General features: G+C 39.8%; 1 protein-coding gene across 4 annotated transcripts in view; it reads right to left on the reverse strand.

Annotated features, from left to right (window-relative positions):
• Nucleotides 1–17,953, reverse strand: part of SCN2A (sodium voltage-gated channel alpha subunit 2) — a 74,898-nt gene extending 56,945 nt beyond the window's left edge. For all 4 annotated transcript variants that reach the window (XM_064434640.1, XM_064434637.1, XM_064434638.1 and 1 more), the window contains exon 1: nt 17,672–17,953. The gene's annotated coding sequence lies outside the window, so the exon portion shown is untranslated. The remainder of the gene's footprint in view (nt 1–17,671) is intronic.
• Between the last annotated feature and the right edge of the window lie 1,829 nt (nt 17,954–19,782).

The raw sequence follows: 19,782 nt of genomic DNA on the forward strand, positions 1-19,782 counted from the left end.
ACCTCCTTGGGGCCCCACTCCACCAAAACACCATCCTACTTCTTTCCACTCTTCTGCTTGCTCTGTATTTTCCATGCTTACCAATTTTCATACTTTTTCCTCCTGCTGCACCAATAAAACTTTTTTATCTCTCTCCTACCTCCCATTCAACCTTCTGCCTTTCCATTCTTCTTTCACACAAACACAAATCTCTTCCAAACTTTTCAAGCAAGACACATTGCCGTATCTGTACGTTCAGATCTTCCGGCAGTCATTTACTCTCTGCCGTCTCCTTTCCTTCAACCACGAAGAGGATAAAAAAAAAGGTATGGAAAGTAGTAAAAAGCAAAAGGTTAGTCTAAAGTGAGAGACATTGGAGAAGGAATTAATGGAGTGGCTGAAGAAACTGTGGCTTTGAAAAACAGACAGTGAAGAGAGGGGAAAATATTGATAATTTTGTCCTTTTTGTAATTGTGGTGAGATAATGAAGAGTTTGACTTGGTCAAAATAAGTTTTTGAAATTTTCAGCAACTAAGACAATTAAGGCAAGATGTGCCAAATGATAATTATAATTGAACCACATCAAAAGTATCAGTTTGGGTTTGATTCATTTAAACATTACACAATATTTTAAAATAATGTTAAAAGCATTTTTAGAAAAGTGTTTAATTCAATAGGGTTTTCTATTTTCACAGATTATGCAAAGAAAAAGAAAATCAAGAATAAGTTTACAAATAATTCCATGTAACCAATTTTTTTGGTTAAAAAGCTTTGGATGAAAACTTCTGGCTGGCTCTAATTAGGACTACAGTTTACTTGGGGCTGTTCTGAAGTCTCAGAATAAGAGGATTGTGAAGCAGCACAGATCCACAGGAGGAGTAGAGGAGCTTCTAACTACAAGAGCAATTTGATTATTTATTTATTTATTTATGATAGGCAACAGCGTATGTACAAATGTTACAGTAAACCAAGTACCTGAAAAGCTGTGCTAATTCACGCAATATGGGAAAGGCACCTCATTCTTCCATTAATAGTATATTAAATGAAAGCATCTGATTATTTGTTTCTTATTGTAAGAGTCTGAAATTACCAGAGATCTCATTTTGATTTCCACCAGTGATACACAGTGTGAGGAAGGACAGCGAAAAGAGAAGACAAAAAGGAAATAGCCATGGGACATTGCATCCCATTGCCTTAGAGGCTTGGGTCTACAGTCTTACTAGGAGGCTGTAAGGAAAAATGAACAAGTATTTTGGAGAGACAGATTACACAGGAAATGCAATATCAGCTTTGCAGTCTAAAAGAAAAATATATATATTTCTAAAAAGGAGACAACAGCAATTAATACATCTAGAGAAGCTTGTAACAATCCTTACAATATATTAGATACCACACATAGCTATAGTAAATCTAACAGATAAAATTATTAGATAGAGAAAGGGAAAATTATTAAATCATAGCAAATATCAATGAAAACCCAATTCAACATAGCCTATGTTTAAGAATTATTGTGTGAACATGGTAAAAAACTTGCCTAAAACATAAACATGAAATAAGAATAGCAATTCTGGTAATAAGTCATTCCAACTGCTGTCTAGCTTCCCACCTACAGCCATGGGTACATTTTATGAACAATTTTATCACTGACGGTATCCATCTTCCCTCTACTGTGGCATGTGTGAAAGCTTGAAATGGACCTTGTCATTTACTCATCTGGTAAAACACAAGGCCCACAGAGAGGGTAGAGATGAAGAAGTGTTCAGTGTCATACGTAAAGAAACTCCACATGAGGGTGAATGATTTTTGACAGGACAGAGCAGGAGAAACCTCCAAATCTTTTCCTGACATCCTAAGAACCTTCATTTACAGACAATCCTGATTAATAAAATTAGAAAGAAAATAGATTACCAGTTTTTCCTCAGAAATGTGTAAAAAACTGTCTTTGTTCAATGGCAAAGCATTAAAATGCACAACTGGCAACTGGCCATCATTCTCTGTGGTTCTGTGATCGTTTTACTCTCCAGCTGTGTGTCCCTGTACTATATTAGATTGTCCCTAATTGCATGACTTTTCATTTATAGTTCTGAATTTCATCTTGTTCCACTAACAGCAGTCATCAAGCTCATCTAGTCCTTTCTGTATAATAGCTTGCTCAGTCTTTGACAACGCCTTACAACTTTGTGATATGAGCAAATTGCATTGGCATATTTCCATTTCTTTGCTGAAACAATAAATTAAATAAAATCTGTCCCAAAATTAAAACAGTGGCAAACAACTTTGACCAAAGTGTAGGTTACTGTGAAAATTCCTGTAGTTTGCAAAACATGTTAATACTACACTAAGACCTTTAATCTTAAACAACCCAATACCATTAATTTTATGCTCTAAAATAAAACAATATTTTAATTGAAAGAGCAAAAGAGACCTAAGCAGAGCTTTTTCTCCTTGTAAATAGTATCCATACATTGAATTTAAATAATTTCTGTCACCTCTTTCCCCCATGACAGTTACAATTCTTACTACACTACTAAATTAATCATGATGATCTAGGCGACAGAAAAACATGTTTGCTAGCTTTGAGATGACATGACACTGGGAGGGCTACAAGTAAGCTGGGAGGATATTATTAGGCTTTAAAATGTCCTGACAAGCAACAAAATGGGCTCAAAATGTGCTGCAATTGAAGAAATAGAAGTTCTACATTTTATACTTCGACAATATGGAAAGAATTCAGACCACAGAAATAAAACATCCAAGGAAATGTAGGATCCAAGAGATCCTATATCTGGAAGATCCCAGGGAAATGTAAGATTTGAGCTCTTTCTGTATTAATTTTACATTGAAAAGGTCGATTGAAGACACAATGACTGTCTTTACATGTCGAAAAAGCTCTTCCGAGGAAGGAAAGGAATTTGTTTTCTTTTTATCTAACATACAGGTAAAGAGGTTGTGGCGTTAAACTGCAGCAAGAGGGTTTGTTAGGAAAACTTTTTACCAATGAAAAAAGGGAATTAACAGAGAAGACATATAACAATCTTTCAAGGACTTCAAGAAAAGCTAGACCTCGGAAGAAAAAGATCAGTGGTGAGTGTGAGTAGCAAAACTGATCAGGATAAGAATCAAGAAACTTGTAACGGGCCTTAACTGTTTTAGGGTCTTATTAAGTATAGGTTTCTCATTGTTTTGTGCTGCTTCATCTGTTATGTTTGTCCCCAGGCCTAAAGGAAGCTGTCAGCACTCCACAGAACTGCATGAAAGATTGCATAACATGGGATTGCCCTGTTGGAAGGTGGAAGGTTTACAGCTGGTGAAGTACCTCTGCTAATATTTATGTTTTCACTGCTCCACTGCTGAAATTAGACAGCAAATAAACATCAGTTCTCCTGTGCCTGAGGTTTGTGTGTCTCATACAATGCTCCACTGTCTGTTCAGTAGCCACAGCTGAGACAGAGGTCCCTTCATACAATACTGATGTACTGAACTGTGCACTTTGAACAGTACGTGTTCCTGCAAAACAAATCTTTCCAAATGGCTCTTACAAGAGCTATATTAAAACACAGCTTCCTACACATTTTCCAACATTTTAGATGGATGTATAACTAGCAAGTCACCTTTGAAAATGCAGTTACTTGAAACCTTAAGCCAATATGAGATAGTTCTGTCACAAAGGACAGACACATTTTCCACCCACTCTTACCCTGCTCATTTCCCACCGTGTTGGCCTGAGCATTTCTGCACCTCTGCATTTTAGCCAGATCAGCCCAGTAGTCTGGCTGAAAACTGTAAATAACTGGGCAGATTTCAGAAAGATCAAAGATCCGTCGCACTTAAGAAAAGGAATTAGGAGTCTTAATGTCTCGAGATGTCCTCTCAGAGTGAAAAGGACTAGCTGACTACCTTCAGTGTCTTCCAGATTGTAGTGCTTCACCTCAGTGCAAGCTCAAAAGGCTTAAGGCACCAGAGTATGAATGAATGGATCTCCAGAGCTTGAACAATGGAGCAGAACAGGGCCCTAACAAATATTGGCACAGATTCTGTACCTGGTGTAGAACCCAGTATAAGTAGAATAAAAAGGCAAAAAGTGTCATTAAAATGTCTAAATGCTAGCAAATCTAAGGATCAAATTAGGCTACCATTCAGTTACAGCAGCCTTAGGATTGCTCTTCCAAGATCAGAAAGTGACCAGGATCATCAGTTTCCTTTCAACAAGAACATCAGGACAGCATTTTAAGAAAAACATTGCAGCAAGGATCATATAATGTGAAAACAGATCTACAAAGATCCATATTAGGAAAGTTTGGGGGGGTCCTTCAAATAAATTTTCTTACTCTCTTTAAAACTTATTTCAGGAAATTGTCCATAGGTCTCTGGCAAGATGTACTCTAAAGTGTTATGAAAAAAACATTGGTAATAATCAGTTAATTGTTATTTTAATTACTGTTAACCAATAATTGGTAATGATTTGCATTTGTTGAAGTTAATCCATTCTCCTCTTTTATTAGAAATGGCCTTTGAAAAGTTGCTGATTTTCAATCAAATGTCAATGCACGAACAAAAAAAAGCTACATTTCTTTCCAGATGAGAGGCCCTTAAATCCTTCTTTCTAGTATTAGACAATCTGGATTTTTCACTTGATGAAAATACCATTCTTCAACTTTTTTTATTTAATACAGTGAGATAAGCTTTCTGCCAGACTATAATGATCTCCTCCAGTGCTCCTTGATCACAGGGAAAAAACAAGGCTGATGTAAATCCAAGACAGGTTCAAAACAACAGAAACAACAGTTCAAATTTCCCTTGACAAAAAAGGGAAATCGAACAGCAATGTGGGAAGAAAACGCAAAAGTATTCACCAAGTCCCTAATGAAGCTGATTAAGTGATTATGGCCTTTCAGCTATCTAGCTTCAGTGGGCTCTTCTTCAAATCAATCTTTGCTCTGATACACATCGTGAGAAGCTATCCCCACAAGAAGAGTCTTCTGTAAGTGTCAGGCTCGAGATATATCCATTTTTAGTGTGTTTGTGTGGGGAGAGTGAATATACAATTCAAAGATGTAATGATAACAGAAGTGCCATATGTATGGGATGAGCTAGATATTTCCAGCTGCCAGAATAGGAGAATGTGCTGACTACTTATGCTGTTAATAAAACATGCTGTGATTTCTTTTCCGACAAACCAGAACACAGAATTTAGCATTCCCAGTATGGGCATTATGCAAAGATATTTAGAATGAAATCTCCAATTAATCTGAACTACAGTGTGGCTACAGAAAATTCGTATCTAATTTATATCCTTCGGATATAAGGCACCAGGTAGATGGGAGATTCTAACATCCGCTGAACATCTGTCCAGAAGTTTTGGATGAACAACATAAATCATTATTCTGAACCTACTGACAAATTATTGTGGGGCATACTCTCTGATTCTACTTTTATAGCCTCTTACTGTAGTCTGCTGCAAACACAACCTATGAATAAGCCCTATCAGTTATCGCTTACGTAAGCCCAGGTCCGGCTCCGACAGGGAAGCCGGGCGAAGCTTCCCTCAAGCCAGGGACAAAGGGGCACGGACCGAGCCCTCCCTCTCCATGAGCTGCTGCCAGCAGCTTCCACTTCCACGCAAAACATTCCCACCCGCTCCCCGTAACCTGGCAGCGCCGGCAGGGCGGGCGCTGCGGCGAGCCGGGAGCAGGCGGCAAGAAGGCGGGGGAGTGAGGCAGGGGAAGCAGGGCGGAGCCCGCCGGCCGCCGCCGCCCGGCCCGGCCCGCGCCGCAGGTGCGGCAGCCGAGCCGCCGCCCTGGGCCTCGGCACCCGCCGTGGGCACAGCGAGGGGAGAGGGGCGGCCCGGTGTCGCTGGAAGCGCCAGGGCCCAGTGAAAAGGCGGCCGGGGAGGCGGTCGGGGAGCGGCCGGGCTCCGCAATGGCGCGGCGCCCAGGGGAGGTTGCCAAGCAACCGGTCCGGCGGCTGCGGCACCGCGCTGCGCGGGGGGAGCGCCGCACCCGCGGGCCCGCAGACTCCCGCAAGGCCCCCTCGGGCACACGGCCTGTTGCGGAGGGACAGCTGCCCCCGGCAGCTTCAGCCGGGCCGCTCACACGGGAGCAGCTGGAGGGGCGGGAAGGAGCGGGTGTTTAGGGCAGATAACGGCAGGAGAGGGAGAGGCAGAAGTGGCGGGGGTTGCTGAGGAGAACCCGCCCTTCAGGGCCACCGGCGAGGGACAGCGGAGCCCCGCCGGGCGAGGTCCCTTCCCGCTGTCCCAAGAGCCGAGCTAAGCAGCGATGGAGCCAAATTCAGGCTTTACCATCAGGGCGGGAAGAAACCGGGGGATCACCATCCCTCCTTCAGTCAGATTTGTGTACCGTCTGCATTGGATACAGTCAGCCATGCTGCCTACTGCCTGCAGCCAGCCAATTCCCCTGCTCCGGGTGGGCGGGTGTGTTGTGGGGCTTTTTTAAATAGGAAACAGTGACTGTAAAACCATAGAAACGGACCTGGGGAGTGGGGTGCTGGGACAGTTTTTACATCATCTCCACTCATTTCAAGCTGTTGGTATATTTTTGATTAAAAATTAACCTCATCCACTACATGCCAAAACCCCTGGGTTTTAACTTTGTGAATGTGGGAGGATGTGAGGGTGTACATGTCCAATTTGTAACTTTACAAATTAAAGAGAACCTGGATCTGAACGGAGCATTTTCCAAATAGGCTTGCGTTTGCAAAGATAGCTGACTAGTGACAAACCAAACTGCCTCTTGAGAAACTTCCAACCCCAAAGCACAATAGGCACAGAAAGCATGAGGACCATCCCACACGGGGAAAACAAATATCTCCACGGATAACAGATGAGAATTTCTCCCCCGGGAACTGTACTGACGCTGACAGGCTCCCTGCAGCTGCACAGCACCAGCTGCCAAGGGGCTCCTGCAGGAGTTAATGCAGCTTGAAAGAAGCATTAACTCCCTGGATATCTGTCAACCTTCAAGGGCAGGATGCCACAAAATGTTTCCTCATAAGCACTACTCATGCTCCTACTATGTAGCTGCACCTGGAAACATCAAGGTCTCTGAAGGAGATAGAATCACACGCACAAAAAAGCACAACTACAAAAAAGCACAACTGCACAGCACAACTTCCTTTCTCATTCATGGTCCCCACCAGATTCCCTTTGCCACTGGAACAGAAGAGTTGGCTTTGTTTCAGTAAAGTGCCACTTCAAATAAACTAGAAGCAAAGTGGTTTCAGTGATTCTAGAAATTAAGTCACAGATGAGGTCCTATATTTACTTTTAAATATTCTTTTAGTCTTATGATGGTTTGTGGTTAGCAGTTCTTACTGTATCCTTAGGGACAGAGTGCAGATGGGTCCAAGCCAGCTACTGGTTACAAGTTGTGATGTCTCATGCTAGTTGCAGTTGGGGCTGATGGTACTGTTTATTACTGAGATACTTGACATTGACCTATCCAGTTTTCCTTTTATTTTTTTCTTCTTCTCCCCTTGCTCAGTTATGCCAAACTTGAAGTGCTGGGGCTAAAATTTTATGGTTTTGCCTCAGACCAATTTTTGGAGGGAAGCTTCAACTCAAATGAAACTATTTCTAAGAAAAAGGCTATGTATATGTATTTACCCTTAACAGTTTATAGTTGCCAATTTTCAAAGCATGAATAAGTCACATTCTGAATTTGGGACTTTTGCTTTTGGAATAATACCTACAATACTTGCCTAGAGTTGGACATTTTGGAAAAATTAGTTTGCATGTATTTGAAAGAGCACCCCAGAGATTTAAAAGTGTGAATTACAGAGATAATGTATTTTTCTGTTAATGTTTCATTGTCTATCTGAGGGCATTTTCCTTCAACTGAAGTCTGTCTTTGTGGACTCTGCTGACCCAGGAGTGGGAATGCTTTAATCTTTTTGTTCTAGATCTTTTTGTATGTTCTTTATTAAAGAAACCAAACCAAACGAACAAGGAAAAAACCCATAAAAACCCAGAAGGAAATATAGAAGGAAAAGGGGGCATTTAGGAGAAAAGGGAAACATATCTCAGACTGAAGGCTGGCGGCATAAGAAACCTCCAGGGAAATGATACGTGTAAGAACTGTCTGCCTGGATAAAGCAAATGTCTCAAAATTGGCTGCAGTAATCCTGCAGGCTGGTTGCAGAGACGTGAAAAACTCAAAGACTTGTAGATTATTATGATCAAGAAGCTTATCTAGGTTGATCAATTTTAATACAAAGGAGACCAGGTGGAGAACAGAAGCAGGAGAGGAGGCAGTATAATGAGGAAAGCAGAGACAGGAGAAAGCAAAAAAGCTGGGGAGGATTGGGACGAGAGAGAATAAAAACCTGAGATAACTGAACTGGAATTAATTGGAAGGATGGACAAAAATATGTGAAAATGAATTTATAGATGTGACAGGAGCTCTGTGAAGTATGTGTGAACCTGTGTTCAATAACCCATTCATATGTGTATCAACATGGTCTCCCTAAAATTGTGTACCAACACGCCCATAAAAAGCCCCTATTACTGTAGGAAGAAGGACTGAAATGACAGCATAGAATTGAGGTCTGCTTTAGTTTTGGTGCATTTGTCAGTAGATACTGCAGTGCAACGTTCACTGTCTGATGTAGTATACAATATGGATGAGCTCTTAAAAGCAGTGAGACTTGTTTTGGAGGAGACTGCCTTGATTCGCTGGTGCTGCACAGGGATCAGGAAAAGAGACTAGTGGGAAGGGGAAAAGAAGGATGATAACTCTATGTTCTTCATGCAGGGTCTGTATGCTGTCTTGGAGAAGTGGCCATGCCACAGGTAGGGTTTGCTTTCTCTGGCATCAGATGCCTGTTTCTATTGGCATCTGCATCTAAGCCAATCTGAACTCCTTTCATACTTCTGGAGAAAAATAGGTCTTGTAAAAGGCAATTCTTCCGACCTATTTCAGTAATCTACCTTAAGATGAGGCAAGTTGTGCCGTAGAAGTGCCTGCCTCTCTGGACTGACTAGAAGGGGTAAGAGATGAGTACTCAGTCCTGCCTGATGGCAGGCAATTCAGTCTAAACTGGTGTTTTCACAGGTGGCTACAAACCAGATGTGTGATTTCTAGACTGTAAAGACAGACTTAATTCAGTTTTCCACAACTGATTCCTTGATTCTGCCACTTACTAGCATACTTTTAATGTGATTTCTGAAAGTGTGAAATAGTTAGTAGATCCTTTTACTTCCACACCTCCTTACTAAATATCAGCCACTTATTTTGCACCTATTACCATTGTACCACCGGTTCTCATTTTGTGTTTTAAGAAGCAGAACTACGTGTGGTTTGGGAACCAGAATGACATATGAAAATATATGGGGTCTGCATTCTGATACACCTTGACAGAGACAGGGGGAAAATTGAATATTCCCGCTGTAGTACACAACAATATGTATTAATTACTGTAATTTTAATAGTTACCATGTATTACAGTTCTGCCAACTGTCCAAAGCTTCACACTACAGGCATCTCTACAGCTGAGTAACTATGTATTTTAAATGAAGATGTCATCAGTGGGAAACACATAAAACTGGATGTATAGTCAAAATTTGGCAACCAAAAGGGAAAAATTAAACCAAACAGCATGAAATTAGACCCTATGATGAGTAATAGTATTGTTGATTTGTGCAGAACACAGCCAAATGGTTATATAGGATTTCCCAGACCAACATAGAGAAACTGTTAGAAAGCTTTAGAGCTGCACCTTCATCCCTTCCATTTCCCATGCAAAGGCAGAGAGCAAATATCATCACTACTCCCCAGTGACCTGACCAGCACACTTGTTTCCCTGGGTAATGAAAAGCTCAGTCAGATATATAACATTAAAAAGCATTAAACAAGTCTCTATTAAATTTAGAAGATTTTTTTTTTGCTCTGAAAGGAAACAGAGTAGTTAATTGGCCCACAATTAAATAGAAATGCCATTAAAAAAATCCTGAAACAGTTTGCCAGGCCCAGTTTCTCTTTGCCTTTTATAGTGTTCTCAAAACCTGTCATATCAAGACATAAACTGAAAACATTCTGAACACTATGAAAACATCTTTATGGATCAATTTATGCTGAGGGACAAAGTGCCTATGGCCAACACATGCAGTTAAGTAAGAGCAGGAAGGTAGTATCACTATTCCATCAAGAAACTTGAAAGGCCTGAGGGAGCAATGCAGATTCGTAAGTGCAGGATCAGAGGGAATGGTTAGGAGTGCTTACTCTGACATTCTGCCCAGTGTGGATTATACCAGTCCCCTGATTTAAAGAGTCTCAGCTGAAACACACCAAATTCATGAGAAACCCTTAGTAAGTTACCTTATGGCAAAGTATTAATGCAATAACATGGGTGCCTTGTTTCATACTTGGACATCACTTTCCTGGGTAGTGATGTTACAAAAAAAAGGAGAAGTTCCACAGAAGTATGGAAATGTGCCAGAAATGGAAAGTTGAATACTTACATCATATATCTGCCCAAAACTAATTTTTTATAGCTCCTGATTGTTTTCATAAGAGGGAGAAAACAATTAACAGCTTTAAAATTCAGTCACTTTCTTTAAAAATGCAGATTCAGTTTCAAGGTAACTTTATTTTAAAAAGAGTGGAGGCTTGTTCATTATATTTTATAATTATGGGGAAAAAAAGGGTTGCTGACAATAATCTGCAAAATTCTAGGCTAAAATAAAACTGCAGCCAATTGTAACTGGACTATTTACTGAAATTTGTTCAATGGAGTTTGATAATTTTTTTTTCCAGTACAGAATAATTTCCTAAGTGTATGGGGGTTTTTTATATACTCAATTTGCATTTGTAGGTTTGTGTGAATAAAAAAACAGAGCAGATGTTGAAAACATCTTCAGGAGAGTTTTTCCATTCCCACTATGTTTGAGCCAGCAAAACAGGTTCTGATTAGAGGAAATACAGGAGCTCCCCAAAGAGTTCTTAGAAGCATTCCTTGCTCACAGCGTCACCTGCAACTTGGATCTGAACCACTGCAAGGACTGTTTTGCCACAGTAGCTGTGCACACTTCTTATTTCCATACAGAAACATGGATACACAAGTCAATACTTCCTTTACAATGTATTCAACTTTTTTTCATATAAACTCAATTTGTATACCCTTCTAAAATTTCTCTTTACCCCACCCTACATTTGACTGCATTTTTTCCATCAGTCACTCTTTAATTCGCAGATGATATTTCCTCTTACCACATTTGCCCATCCTCACAATATTTATACCAGCTCACCAGCTCACTCCATTTCTGCATCATATCCTTCATCTTTCTCACTAAGGACAGATTATTTTGAGAATGTGTGAATCCATGAACTGATTTGGAAGTGAGGTCAATACTGAGAAAAGCTATATAATCCCTTTCCCAGCAATGGAGAACACTTCTCCAGAGTTCCCTGCCTCTGCCACTCCATGGAGCAAGATATCAGCATGAGTAATAACACCCAAGTGTCCCATATAACATTAAAGGTCATCATCATCATCATCATTCCCTGAGGCTTATGTTCAATTTCTTTTCCCCTGAAGAATAACAGTAGAGTACCAGATTTCTCTGTGTGAGAGTAGCCTGCCTTTGGCTGGGCTTTGAGGGCCAAAGCTTTGCTTCAAATGAAAGATCAAAAAATTTCATCTGGCAAAAGCAGAAATACGGTCACAAATGTAAAGGCTGTGAAGCACTTTAAATGTTAATTATAACTGAAAATACCATTAAAAATTTTGAAACAAGAAGTCTTGAAAATGTTATGACTCTTGCTTATGTTTAGCCAACATAACTACAAAAGCAAACTCTTTGCAAGATGTAAAATATTATTCTGTTGAAAAGTTACTCTCTTAAGTGTGGCCTAGTAACATTTACTGTATATTTCTTTCTAATAAAATTACTTCCTTAATAATTTTAAAGGTTTCCATCTTCCTATTGCTTCTGAGAGCAAAATTTGGTGCTTTCCATTTCATATATTAGTGTTTGCCAGAAGCCAAATGAAAGTAGAACTCAACCTGCACCCAGTATTTTCAAAGAATATTCTCATTGCTTCACTAGGAGAACTTTTCAGCAGTATTATTGTGGTACTTGGGAGGCTGTTTACTGTCAACACTTTTGTAGTGCTACCCATTTTACAAAATGGAAACCGGGTTCTGCACTGAAAAATCTAACCTGTGTGAATGCATTCGCACAGGGTGTTTGTGCAGCCATCACCAAAGCCTCAATCTGCAAACAATTGTGCAGTGTTTGCCCCATGTCTGCTTTCAGGTTAACACAACTACAGATGGAAGATTTTTTCATCCTGCCTGGTGTCAGTACTTATCTTTTAGTTTCCATGGTTGCATTATTGACTTTCAGCAAGGAGAAAACACATGGAGCTCACACACTCTACAAATACACCTGTTAAAACTCTTTGGGTACAACCTTGTGTGCTACAGTGCCAGTTAAAATAACTTTGCCAGAGACTTCCAGGAGGGAAGACTTATCTAACAAAGCTTGCCTTGTGGCCCAACAAGTAGGATTTTCCAATGGTTTGCCTTTGGTACAAATGTTTACTTATACACAAAATACAATTAGCATACTTAGAGATAGGCTGTCAAATTTCAATTATGCTGAGCAGAGTCCTTGTTTCATTATAGTGCTTGTCTAGAAATTTGCCATATACTTGCCTTTAAGCACATGGTTTGTTTAGATATTGGTACCTGTTTATGGAACTCATTGTTAATTACAAATCCCTGTGTCTAGGCAAAGGACATTTGTTTCTAACCTCGCTCCCCACAGTTTATGATCCATGAAACTCTGGCCACTGTTTTTCTTGAGATCACAGACTGTCAATTTTTTTTGCATGTATCTGTCTCCATTTTGTATACATGTATGGAATCCAGCTCCTAATATATCTGTTATCCTACTGAGACAAACGGTGAGTCTAGAACACAGTGTATTGCTTTAGAGAACTTGAGTCAGACTTCTAATTTCAGAGTGAGTCATTTACATTTATCATCAAACAAAACTACATTGGGTTCAAAGTCTGTGGAGGATTTTGCAGTTACACTGAGGATGGTGAGACATGGTGAAGATGGTATAGAAAAGAAAAATTATGTATAATTCAGATAGGAAGACTGTTTCTGCCCCACTCTGAAAGCCTGCTGGTAATAATTAAACTAAAGCAATACTCACCCTGCTGTGAGAGGAATGACAGAGGTAGATGGGGAACCATTGCAGCTTTAACTAAGTTAGCTCAGTATCAGTGACCAGAAAGCCATGGAGTCAGAAGTTAGAAGGCCAAAATAATCAGGCAGGCTTGTACAGTTCCATACAGCACAAATGCTGCCTTTGAAACCCAAGTGCTAAGCTAGAGGCTGGCTGGACCTGCTGCCATCCTGCTTTTTACTGCAGTCTTGAACAGTACCCAACATTTTGGCTAGAGCAGGTGGTTTGGCATCTGAATTACTCAAAAGCTGTATCTTACAACTCCATTTAAGACCAGACAATCAGTAGCTTATGGCATAGAATGAAGGCACCCTCTCTCAAATGACAGATCCACATCAGAAACCCACTTGCTGTACGTTCAAAACCTGGACATCCATCATCTCAAAATGCATGCCTGCTCATGCTGTGTGTCATCCCTTTGTGCAGGTAAGGTAGCTGCACCCTGCACGGAGCAACCATTATCTTATTGAACATGAGCCTCATTCCCTTGGTCAAAGAAGCTTGCATTTTTAATGCAAAATGGCAACCACCTGTGAGGACCTCCAGAAAGATGGTGAGGACCAACTAGCACTAGCTGCAACTATTCATCTGGCCAAAATCAGTGGAAACCAAGCCAAGAATCAAGCAGCAAGAAAGATCACAACTGCACAAAGCCTAAGAAAACTTCACATGGAACAACCACTGAACTTCAGCTCGAGAGACATAAAAAGAAGTTATTGCTAATTTTTTTTTATTTTACTTTTTTTTTTTTCATACAGTATGGGCAACCTGACAGAGTTTTGTTTGCTTTGTGTTTCCATCATGTGAATCATAAGGCTTTCAGCTTTGCCAAAATTAATTGTTGATACTTAATTTATTTCTTCAATGCCACTATAAATGGTGAAATATTTATTTCAATTAAAATAGAAAGTAAATATCAACTTCACAATGCAGATTCATGTATCCTCTTTCTGTCTGAATTCTTATAACAACAAGAATTTCACCATTAGATAGAAAAAGTACATTTTTAGTCTGCTTATTGGAAAAGGTTTGACAGTGTTATTTCTCTAATCTACAAGTTTAAAAAACAACAGGCAAGAATGATGAATCTGTGTTGTAGGTTTTTTAATAGGAAGATTTAAAACTGTTTTTGTGTTTATTTAATAAGCATGGTGGTTATCCTGCAGCATTAAAATGTATTCCCAGCCATTTTTTTTGAGAATTTTTGCCACAATCTATTTATTCTGGATTGTGTCAAGTAGGCTGCTCAGGCAATATATGAGTTTGAGTCTTGTTGCTCCTGTTTAAATTTATTGAAATCTGGTCTCTAAAATAATTTTTAGATTTGCTCAGAAAAAGCTTCTTAGCAGCTTGTAATAAATACTTAGAGAGCTGCCATGTGTTGGCTGTGTTTCTACATTAGCAGCCCCTTTCAGCACAGTTAATACTGAGAACTTCTGAGGCACCCAGAACTGAAAGCAGGAGAGGAAGCAAAGCCCTCCTGCTGGTCCCAGACCAGTCAGAGGCAGAAAGGGGAAGCTTCTGGACTTCAGTTGGAGGTAAGGGTCAGAAAATGGTTCAGAAGCAAAAATAAGAGAGTTAAAGTAGCCAACTTGGAATTTGAACTGAAGAGAGTGAATATAGTTATTCAATGTTTCTTTAAATTGTCCTCTCTCAGTATTTTGGTCATAAAACTTTACAGGATATATTCCCAATTATGCATTAAGTACAGAATTATTATTTCCTCAGCTTTTAAAAAAAAAGGTCTTAAGTAATTTAGTAATTCACAACATCATTTGCCTGTCCTTATTACCACCTCTGGGAAATGAGGTACATTGTTCGTCTTTCAAACACAGTAACAGAGGAACAGAAGATACAAGTGACCATTGGCAAAAAGGTCTTCTCACCCAGGATTTCTAAGGCTGGTGGGTGTCCACAAGATGAGAGAAGGTAGAAGAAATGGATTTATTTGAGTGACTTCAGGAAGCCTCTAGAAAGGAGGCCCTGGGATTCCAGATGCCTGCTTGGCAAGCTGGGACTGAGAGCAAAGAGAGAGGAACAGGAGGACTCTGATGGGCAGGAGGCTGCTTCCACTCAGAGGGAGTGCAGGAGAACCAGGGTCTGCAGCTACAAAGGATCCACTGTGGTTTGGAGAAGCTGGTGGGATCATGTCTGTGGTCTTAAAACATTGGAAGCAACACAGTAAAAATCTTGCTTGAGATTTTTTGTGCTCCAGCTGAGAGCTGAGTGCATAACGGGATTATGGTTGCATTTCTTGCTACCAGGTATGAGTCAAACAGATAGACTATATTAGATTTCAGTGTCCTCTCCATCCCTTTGGTGGGAGAGTTTTTAGGGCTCCTTGGGGGTGGAGCAGGGCGGGAGGTAGTGACCACACCAATCTATTCATCCAGGTCTGAGGTGAAATCAAGGAAACAGCCCTGGCAGCATAACTGATGCTGGGCTCTTGCTCTTGCTGCAGGGTGGGAACACTGGTCTCTCCTGTTGAGATCTGATGCTTATATGAGTACAAAGTACACTTCAGTTTCAGAAATTCAGTATTCAAAAATAACAAGTAGGCTTTAATAGCCCCTATACTTAAGGGGGAGTCAGCTTTCTATTAGGGTCAAGTTTTGCTTGAACTCCTTCAGAAATATCCAACTTTATTCCTAATTAAATATATCTGGATCATGCTTTGATATGCTACCGCCATTTATGTGCCTCTGTTTCCCAAGACCTAATGTTCACAATAAATATATTAAAAATCTGTAAGAATTCTACTTCAATGTTTTCCTTTAAGGGCTATGATAACTCAATTGATTTTATTTTTATTTTTTTTAAACAGAAGAGTTCATCTAAAGATTACCTTGGAAGCTATAAGACCATTTGACCTACTAACTGCATTTTATGAGCACTGGAAAATTTCTGTGATTACAAATATTTTTTCTTTGAAAATTGGTGCAGTCTAAAAATCAAGAGAACAGAGCCAGGTATTTATCCACTTGCCTAATATTGAGAATGTGAGTCATCCCATTGACATGTCTGTTTGTTGTTGAAGTGGGGCCTATAGACATATGAGAGCATCATTTATTTAATGCATTTGTCACCAGAGGAAATTGCAGATCATTTGGACATGAGCATTCATAATTTCTCCAGATCCGTTCAATAATGAAGGAACCTTTACCATCTAGTGAAGAGACCTTCAGATATTGCAATGGCTCAGCCATGCCCAGATAATGCATATTGAAAACATTGATCGGAAAAATGCAGCTAAGCAGGCAACCTGCAGAGATGGCGAGAATGTGTATGAACCTTCTTAATGTTTCACTTGTATCTATGGAATCATCTAAAGCCAACACAGCATCAAGCATTTGAATCCCAACAGGCAATTTTCTGTTGCTTCACTAATCACCACAAAAAGAAAAAAGTTTGCCTTTACACAGGTAAAAATTTTGATGAAGTGCTACTTACCACCCTATAATAGAAAGCAACAGGGGAAAAAACTGATTGCACATCACATTCTCTGTTTTTTCACAAACTGGTTATTGAGCCCCTTCTCTGACCTATGACTTTGTAAGTCAATGCATTTCTGTGTTGTTTTTACCAACTAAAACCATTATTGGTGTAATTCAGAGAAGGTAGAAAAAAGACCAGAAGGTTTGAAAGAAGAGTCAGGGGGTGCTGCATGAGCTTCCCACCTCCTGAGTCATTCTGCTGTCTCTCCCAGTGGGTATCATGCTTCTAAAAAAATAATGAAAGGAATATTTTTTCTCTCTCATGCAATATGGAATGAAGTTTCAAAATAAAAATTTCATTCTTATATATAAAAACAAGTCACAAAACAGATGTGCTTCATATGGTATATGCAGCAGTGCAAAACCATGTTTAGTCACAGACAAGTCCTCCATTCTGTCTTCCATCAGGGAGAGGCTGTTTTGGGAGATGAGGGAGGGGAGAATCCTATAAATCTCCTATGCCTCACAGAAAAAACAAAGATGAATTTAGGAAGTAAAGAGAGCCTCACACTGAAAATGCTATAAAGAAGCAACAGTACATCTCTGCATCAAAATTGTGCAATCCCAGGGATGCAGTTGTGTGCTTTAAAACACACTCCAATTCGGATTCAGAATACAGCACCAATATAGCCTCCCACAGAAAAAGAAAACACTTGTGGATGACCACCTTAAAATAACAGCAACAAATTACCACAATTAAGATGGAAAACACAAACTCAAAAATAATCCTTATCACAAACATGCAAGCTTAAAAAACATAGGACCAGAAAGCTACAGAGCAACATCATTTATCATTATTGTGCTAAGACCTGATTGAATGCTATGAAAAATCATGCAGTGGCAAAGATGGCTATTATTTCCTCTCCTCTTGCTCTATTAATATTAATTGAAAACTAGGTGTGGCACCACAAGAGAAGAATCTTGGTAAAAACCAGCTAGAATTTGTTGGCTTTTAGCATTCTAATTAAATATAATGGTGTCTTACCTGATTAAAAGAGGATTAAAAATCATAGCATAAGAAATATCCATACACTTGTAGATAGATGATGAGAGGCTCCTTCTACTGCAGGTACAGGTTCCTGGGCAAAGAAGCTTGTAAACTCTTGATTTCACTGAAATGAAAAAGGAAAGAAATAAAGAACCTCCCCATAAAAGCAACAAAGGAGCCTCTGCAGTATTCTGTAGTGTCTTCGCCTGCTTCCTGTTCTGAGATTCACTCCTTGAATCCCAGCATCGATCAGAAAATTGGTGGTGGGGGAAAAAAGGGAGGGGGGAGAGCGGAGAGGGAGGAAACGAAGCGGCAGCGGATTCCGTGCTGGCTCCACCTCCCGGCAGGACCGAGCGCGCTGGAGCCCGCACAGCCTGTGCACCGCTACCCTCGAGTACACAGCTGTAAACACGGGAACACTGAGCAGTGCTCACCAAGTCTTGAAAACTGCCTTGACCTTTAAAGTACACAACACGATGATTTTTATTTTTTTTTTAATTTTTACAATGAGGTAAGTATTTGAATACATCAGTATACATGTAACTGCAAAAAACTCAAGGGACTGCCAGATATCTTTATTTTACTATGTACTAATGCACGTCCTGCAAAACACAAATGACATTTATATATTTATTGAAAGCTAGAAGGAAAAAAAAGTTGTTAAGTATGACAGAAGGAATAGACGTTTGGATGTAGCAAGGAGTGTTACATTATTTCTCAATAAAGAGTGTTTAGGGTGATCTCTTTTACTTACTTTAATCCAGTGCTCCATAGCATTTTATAGCATCTTAGAACTGATCTTTGGTATTCTGGATACTATTAGTTGTAAAAGACTAATGCACAAATTGACTGCCTCACCCCAGTTGTCTCTAGCCACAATTCCTATAATAGCAGTGTTGGATTTAGTGTTACTAAAGGATACCTTATACTGGAATGCTGTGTAGCTGACTGTTTCTACTTTTATCTTCTATTTCTATCACGTACACCTGCTCTGTCACATCACACAGCTAGCAGCCACCTGCATGTGGGGTTGGCTCAGCAATTCTCAGCTGTGGAGGAAAATTTAATCACACCAAAACATGGGGCCTGGGGGAGGAAAAAGTGCAGAGTTAACTACGAGTGTATCTAGATGAAAACTGTGGACTTTATAATTGGGATCCATGATCTAACTCGTCACAAAAATCAGTGTTGTCAACACAAGGGAGAAGCTGAAGAGAGAGTCCATTTGAGTAAGGACAGATATTTTTGTCAGCTTAAACCATCCATCACAGTTACCCCAAAGCCTTGGAGTGTCCCAGGAAAATGGTCCATTTTCATGCTTGTTCAAGCCCTGCAATAGGATCTTGGACCCTGAAAGGACTCCAAAATACTACAATAATGCAAGAAGTGATAATAATAGGTCAAAACACCTATTGTGTGAGCATGGGCCGAGCATCTTAGAAATCCCGTTGTCACCAAAAAATGAGTTTTGACCTGAAGGAATTTTTTCCTTGAAGTAGTCCTTTATAGAGAGCTCCTCACACTTGTGAGGGGTTTCCCCGCGAAGTGCCGGCAGTGCCACCCTCAGCCGGCGCTGTCCGCGGTGCTGGAGCGCGGCCCGGCTCCACGGCCACCGCTCCTCAGTGCCCGCGCTCCCCAGCGGGGCACACAGCGCGAGATACTCTGGAATGTACTTTGATAACTTTGTATAAATGTGGAAATACATCATAAATGCGTATAGGCCTACTTGAGACCAAAAATTCTGAAGCTGATATTCAAAAGCCTAATTCTAAAGTCACTTTTTGAATGTATTTTTTGCAAAATTATAATTTCATTGGAATATGTAATATTAAAGATTTGAGTATTAATTCAACATCATAAACTAACCAAGAACTTCTATGCTATCTAAGAAAAAAATAACTATCATTTGAATTAATAACATCTGTAATATTAAAAGTGAGATAAAACTTGTACAAGAAATTTGGAAATTATATGAATCTTTATTACTTATGATAGTACTAATATGTAATTCTTTGCAGTAGAATAGTAATTTGGTTAAAGATGTACTGGTAATAAACATGAATTTCAGCTGCATTATAAAAAATATACACAAAATCAGAGAAGCTTTT

Source organism: Passer domesticus, chromosome 10 (genome assembly GCF_036417665.1).
Source record: "Passer domesticus isolate bPasDom1 chromosome 10, bPasDom1.hap1, whole genome shotgun sequence".
Classification (NCBI taxonomy): Eukaryota; Metazoa; Chordata; class Aves; order Passeriformes; family Passeridae; genus Passer; species Passer domesticus.